Genomic DNA, 7,803 nt, shown 5'->3' on the forward strand with positions numbered 1-7,803 from the left:
GCCGAGGTCTGCGCGAAGGCATCAAGCCTAAGTTTCCTGCAAGGTGTTACATAGCCTCGATAGTGTGTAGATGTAGATTACCAAGAGACTTCCTTGGTAATGTAGTTGTGGCGCTCCTGAAGGATTTCTTCGGGAGGCATGACACGACCACGCACCTATAAGCATTGCTTGCCTAAACCTAAGGTCACCTGAAATGGTTTCCCGGAGGGTAGGCTTTACCCTGGTAGAAAGTGGAGCCCACACACCTGCACAGTGCGGCATGCCTAGGTCATCTAAAAGGTAAATTATGCCAAGGTGTCCTGTAAGGCATTGCATAGCCTCGGTAGTGTGGACGCCGCATATCAAGATATGACCTTGATGTGAGGATGTGGTGCTGTGAGGAAAGCTGTCGCAAGGAATCCTCATTGCATGACATGCTTATACACCGCAAGCGCAGAATGCCTAGGTCACTGCGAAGGCATCAAGCCTAGATTTCCTGGAAGGTATTGCATAGCTTTGGTCGTATAAATACCACACGCCAAGGCACACCCTTGGTGGACAGTGTTGCGGTGCACCCAAGGCATTTTCTCAGGAGCACGACAAGCCTACACACAACAGGCGTAGCATGCCTAGATCACCTAGAAGGCAAGACTTCCTAAGTTTCTTGGAAGGTACTGCATAGCCCCGATAGTGTGTAGGGCCTTCGGCATTAATACATGCCAAAGGAGACTTACAAAACCTCCGGCAAAAACGGAGAGTCCTACAAAACCTCCGGCAAAAACGGAGTCTTACAAAGCCTCCGGCAAAAACGAAGAGACTTCCGAAAACCTCCGCGAGCCGGAGCGTCTTAAAAAAACCTCCGCCAAAATGGAGAGTCCTACTAAACCTCCGGAAAAAACGAAGAGTCCTACAAAACCTCCACCAAAACAGAGAGTCCTACAAAACCTCCGGCAAAAACGGAGAGTCCTGCAAAAACTCTGGCAAAAACGAAGAGTCTTACAAAGCCTCTGGCAAAAAATGGAGAGACTTCTGAAAACCTCCGCATGACGGAGCGTCTTACAAAAACCTCCACCAAAACGGAGAGTTCTACTAAACCTCCGGAAAAAACGAAGAATCCTACGAAAGCTCCGATAAAAACAGAGAGTCTTACACAACCTCCACCAAAACGGAGAGACTTCTAAAACCTCTACAAGACAGAGAGTCTTACAAAATCTCCGCAGGACAGAGAGCCTTGCAAAAACCTCCGCAAGACGGAGAGTCTTCAAAACCCCCAGCAAATGGGGATGTCTTCCAAAAACCTCTGCCAGACGGAGAGGTTCTAAAAAGACCTATCGAACAAAATCCCCCGACGTCTTGAAGGCAAACACCTCCGTGCCGGAGGGGTGCGAAACCCACTTGCCTTCCAAAGGCATAGCCAACAGATCAAAGGGGTATAAATCTCCCTCCCCGCAGGAAGAGGTATGGCCCACGTGACTCAAACACGCATGGTAAAAGATAAAATCATTACCCTAAAGTCTCATCTAACACACGACTCATACATCGTTTATAAAAAAATATGCTAATATTAAGCAAAATCCCACTTTGTGTGGCACGGGAAATAGAATGGAATACCCAACTGTTCATTGCAAAGGCAGCAGCTTCCGACACGTCGTCGTCAGGCTCCGGACGTATTACCTCCAGAGCCGGGCAACAGCTAAGGGTTGAGGGGGTCGAGGATCACCTCTCCCGTCTGGCCTTCGGCTTCGCCTCCGACATGCTGTCGCCAGGCTTCGAACGAATTACCTCCGGAGCCAGGCAGCGGTTAAAGGTCGAGGGGCTCAAGGACCACCTCTCCTGTCTAGCCTTCAGCTTCACCTCTAACACCCTGTCGTCAGGCTCTGGACGAATTACCTCTGGAGCGGGCAACGGCTAAGGGCCGAGGGGGTCGAGGACCACCTCTCCCATCTAGCCTTCGGCTTCACCTCTGACATGCCATCGCTAGGCTCCGGACGGATTACCTTTGGAGCTGAGTAGCGGCTAAGGGCCGAGGGGGTCGAGGACCACCTCTCCCATCTATCCTTCAGCTTCATCTCCGACACGCCGTCGCCAGGCTCCGGACAGATTACCTCCAGAGCCGGGCAGTGGCTAAGGCCCGAGGTGGTCGAGGACCACCTCTCCCATCCTATCCTTCCACTTCACCTCCGACATGCTGTTGCCAGGCTCCGGACGGATCACCTCCGGAGCCGGCCAACGACCGATGGCTGAGGGGGTCGAGGACTACCTCTCCCGTCCTAGCCTTCAGCTTCACCTCCGACATGCCGTCGCCAGGCTTTAGAAGGATCACCTCTGGAGCTGGGCAATGACTGATGGTCGAGGGGGTCGAGGACCACCTCTCCCGTCTAGCCTTCGGCCTCGCCTCTAACACGCCATTGCCAGGCTTTAGATAGATCACCTCCGGAGCCGGGCAGCGGCTAAGAACCGAAGGGTCACGGACCACCTCCGGAGCTTGTCCCCAGAGGTTCCAGATGGACTTCGTCAGGTTGAAAATCTGGAACAAATTTGGAAAAAAGGCCCTACCAATGTCGAACCCAAGGAGTACACGATGGCTGGGAACGACGATGTCGCCACTACTTCGCCCGGCCCTCCTTAGTTACCCTACCGCTACCAGATTCTCGAGGCCACTTCTCCCTAGGAAGGAACGAAGCTGGCTATGATCTATGCGAAGTCTCGATACCTCAGTCATCCAAAAAACCAGCCATCACCTACGAAGGGGGCGAAGAAGCGTGGCACGAAGGCACAAAGACATGCGGTCACTTGTTCAAAGGATCCCCTTACACTTCGGCCCAAAAAGGGATACAATCGCCCCCAAAGGTCCAAATTATATTATTAACATCTTGTGCATCCGGAGAACGCGTACAAAGAAGCAACAGTACAAAGGCTGCTAGGAGACAGACCCTGAAAGAGCAAACCAGGGGGAGAAAGAGTACAAGGTGGCAAAAGACAACTATGGCCCGCAATGGGGCCATAGTCGAACCGCAAGATAGGAATGTCCCACGGCTTCATCAGAAGCTCCCCCGAATGCCGCCTTCGCCTCCTACAGGTCTTGGTAGGGGCCGCGCATAGAGCGACATATGCACCTCATCCGCGGCCTGCCGCCGCGGAAGCAGATGCAATAACCGGCCCAGAGCTATCAGAAGACGAAGAAAAACCAAAGGAGCCACCATCGGGGCCTCCTCCCCTTTCTTCCCGGCCTCCTCCTTCACCGTCGAAGCCGCGGTGTCTCCGCAGATGCCTGCTCCTCCTCGTCGCTCTCCCTTCGCAGGAGATCCCAGTCGGTCTCCTCATCGTCGTCCGAAATATCGATGATCTTGACAGGCGTGGTCTCTTGAATCGAGAGTTGAACAGAAGCAGCAGGCAGTTGTCCACCCCATAAGGACAGAAGCAGAATGGCCACTAGTGCCACCGTCTGCGGTCAAGCTGGATCAACCCCAGTAGAAGCAGTCGAGATCATTGATATATCTGAAGAGGATGAGGAGGAAGACGATGCCATATTCATGTCAAGGTTAAGTGCTCGCTCGTGGGGCAATGGTGAATCTAGCCGGATGACCCCAACTTTATATCCGGGCCAAGCAGCTATGTACGCCCGGGAGATGAAGCGGAACCGACGTGGTGTCACTCCATGACGTCCACCGCCAGCACGTGGCAACATCCCACAGCAACACCTCATTTGCTCGCACGAACGTCCCGTCACATTAATGACCTGGACTCCTTTCGGCGCATGCCAGGGGTATGGGCACAAGACCCTAAACAAACCCACGCAGTATCCAGTCAAAACGCACCAATGACACATCCCATCCTGCTGTCCTCAAACAGGCAAACATGGGGAGTCCCCCGATCCCACATGTAATCTCCACTCTGACAAACTCAAATGGTGAGAAGAAGTCTGAAGAATCTAAATCGGCCTCAGCACGGACCCTGGAGTGCATCACCTTCACTGACGCCCCTCCGGCCTCGGGTCCCGATACCGCATATACCAACTACAACAGGCTCCGGAGCATGCCTCCTTTGGCAATACGTCTTCGGTCTTTGCCTTCGACGCCGGCTACACCTCTGACCTCAGCATAAACCCTGGGGTGTGTCGCCACCACCAATGCACCATCAGCCTTGAGCTTCGCCATCAACGCCCACGGTTCCTGCCAAAAAACTTCTCAGGGACAGAGAATTGCCTTCGGGTATTCTTGTTACTATTTCAGGCTGGAGTTGGTTTTCCTCTATATCCTCTCACCCTTCCGAACATCGGGGCCAAAGAATGATGGGGTACTGTTAAAGATTATCAAAGGTCCCTTCGGAGCCTTCGGTCTCTGGACCCTCAGCAGGAGGCCCGATTTTTGGAGGCTGTAACCGACCTGACGCGAGGTGATAGGCGATTAATGCCGGTACAAGTGGTGCTTATCCTGACACCCTTGTGTGATTAAAGTCATCCTGACACCCTCGGCAGAGCAGCGCCGGGCCGCAATTGACGATCGGCTCACCCATCAGGGGGCAGGTAACACAATATTACCACGGTAGATATTTATCTTCTATGTAGGGTAAAAAGTAGTTATCCGGGATAAGGCCTAGTAATTTGGTCATGTCCTAGATATTTGTACATCATGATAACTTGTACCCTAAGCTACGTACCACCCGATAAATAGGGGGTCATGGTCATCTGGGCAAAGGAGAGGTCACAAGGAGAACACTCTACGCAACACACAGGACACAGAGATGCACAAACACAAAGTTATGTTATGATACTCTCCCCCAGACCGATCCATTTTTGTATTATCAATACATTTATGGTGTTCCTTCCTCTCAAATTTTGTCTCCAAGCTTGAGTCTTCTTCTTATAAGAAACTCTCACCGTACTTGTTGGAGCAAGAAACACTACCTGAGATTTTAAGCGACGTAAGGCAGAGAGGAGAGGTAATTAAAAGAAAGAGATAGTTGTTCATGAAATAATCATCTCATAAATTAAAATTTAGGACTATGTGTTGAAGTATAAGTGAATTCTTCATCAGCTTAGACTTTTTGTTGAATTAGTTATTGCATGCAACTCAATAAGATATCTGAACTAGAGGTCTTGAGTTCGAGTACCAGTGGGTGCAATTAAACAAAAAAGATACAGTCAACTCCTATTTTTAGGTCTAATGTCTGAGAGAGTCTCCACATGAGGGGTATTGAAGTATAAGTGAATTGTCCATATTTCTCCATCAATTTAGGATTTTAGTAAATTAGTTGGTGCATTGAACTCAATTTTATGAGATTGCTCTCGTACTATTATACGAGTTATTATTACCTTGCAGCTCATAATATTTATTTGTTCTACACATAAATTAAAAAGTTGTGAAATTATTATAAAACAACTGAAAAAACAATTTGTTGTATAACTTATCTGTTAAATCGGCTTCAAATTACGTATCAATGCATTGCCTTAGCAATAGCATAAATATAAGATATGGTGATGGATAAGCCACGCATGCGTGGTTTCGATGCGATCCAAGTCAATGCCACCGTGGCAACATATGCTTGATACTGATCTGACTGCATATAGAAGGGGATCTAAGAATTAATAATTTTTAATTAAGCATTTCTACGTACGCATGCGAGTGAAAAATATATAGTCCGTGGACATATAGTTTTATTATACTGCTACAGAATATCTCATCAGTGTCAGTTCAAAATCACCATCAGTAGCGGGATTTCAACCAACACTGATTACTCGGCACTGATAGTAAGCGACTATCAGTGTCGGGTACGAAACTGGCACTGAAAATCACTATCAGTGCCGGTTCCATCCACGAACCGGCACTGATAATGAATTATCAACGTTGATTCTATCCACAAACCATCACTGATACTGATTATCAGTATCGGTTCTAAAATAGAACCGGCACTGATAGATCTCGGTAGCCAAAAAAATTACACAATCCAAAATACATCACATGCGCATGCATCAATTCTTCTAATGTTTAAGTCACGATAAACACTTAATACATTAATTCAAACTATAGGCATTTCTAAAATTACATCAAATACCATTACATGCATAGTTGATATCTAAAATTTTAACTCTAAATATTACATCAAAATGATTCAGTGCATAAATGAGCACACTAGCTATTGCTTCAAACGGAAGTTCCAATGGACTTCTGTAAATAACAAAACTGTTACTATCACACTAAAACTTAATGTTTGACTGTTACTTTTCTTTCCGGACCTTCCTGCAGTGAGGACCAAGTAATATGTACCCTCACTGTTGGGCAAGAAGACATATGATTGAAATCAAGGTACGATCCATCAGCATCCGAGTGTTTCAGTAAAAATCCTATAGACAAAGAGCAACAATATAGAGGAAAATTTTAATATTATTGAAATAATCCTAGCTACAAACTATAGGTTCATGTCACCAGCCGTTTCAGCTGCATGTAACCATGAGAGCCTAGGAGTCATTGCAAGCACATCCTCATTTTGTTCAAGCGCTTTCAATTTGAAATAGCTGTAGCCCGGAAATATGTATCCAAGTTACAGGTTAACTGATTGTAGAAGCGTATGAATACTAGATCCTTTAGCTATAAGTCTTTGATCTGTTTCGGAGTTTGATGCTGTTAAAGTGATATATCCTTCTTTAGGAAAAGCAATGCTAAAAGAGATAGTGATCTTCATTTTATTGTTATCAGTCAATATGGTCATCACCACAGGTGGTTTCCGCAATAATGTCATGTAGCCATTGTAGATAAGGAAGCATCTACATCAATCAGCATGTTAGTTTCTAAATTTGTTAACTGCAAACTGTAATATTAACTGATCTTCTTATAATTTATAGCAAAGAGATTTTCATCTTTGAGATGCAGATGTACCACAGACAAGTCACAGGTACATTTACATGCTTAGAGAAAAAACGTCAATACCATATCAATCGGCACCTGTGGATATCTTACAATTATGTCAAATCACCAATTGCAGAATAAGGAAGTAACAAACTAGTTACTCACTAGGAAGTGATAATAATATCTAAAACACTGACATAGCGATACACATCTAATAATAAGCTAACATATTTTGAACTAAAATACATATCTAATTTCAGGACCTAAATTGGCTATCTAAAATTACTAACTACAATTTGTTAACTACAATTTGTTAACTATAATTTGCTAACTACAATTTGCTAACTTGAATTTGCGAACTAATCCAGGTGTTTTGTGACCCTTCCAGGTAGGAAGGGAATACGCCGCTGAGAATCTGGAGGCCGGGAGTACGAGGGTGGTCACCCGGACCCGGACGACCAGATAGGATAGAGCGACCGTCTCTACGCTGCCTAGATCTACACCCTCCACCTCCACTGCCGCTACTACTCATCATGGGGACATCAAGGAGGCAACGAGGAGGCGGCGGTGGGCTGGCGCGCGATGAGGATGAGGAGGCTACGGCGGGCCGACACACAACGAGGACGAGGAGGCGGCGGTCGGCACGCAATGAGGATGAGGAGGCGGAAGCAGGCTGACGCACAACGAGGACAAGGAGGCGGCGGTCGACGCGTGACGAAGAGGAGGAGGTGGCAGTCGGTGCGTGACGAGGACATGGATGAGCCGAGGCACGACAAGGAGGCTGCGGGCGCGGAGGAGGTGGGAGTTGGGGAGGACGAGCGATGTCAGGCTAATGGAGCAAACGAGGAGAGTAGCTAAGTGTTAGATATGAATATAACACAGGCATCAGTGCCGGTTCTAGTTCCAACCGGCACTGATAGTGACTATCAGTGCCGGTTCTTAAACTCCCACGCGTGAACAATACTTGAGGCGCTAAGAA

This window comes from Phragmites australis, chromosome 2, assembly GCF_958298935.1.
Source record: "Phragmites australis chromosome 2, lpPhrAust1.1, whole genome shotgun sequence".
In the NCBI taxonomy this organism is placed as follows: domain Eukaryota; kingdom Viridiplantae; phylum Streptophyta; class Magnoliopsida; order Poales; family Poaceae; genus Phragmites; species Phragmites australis.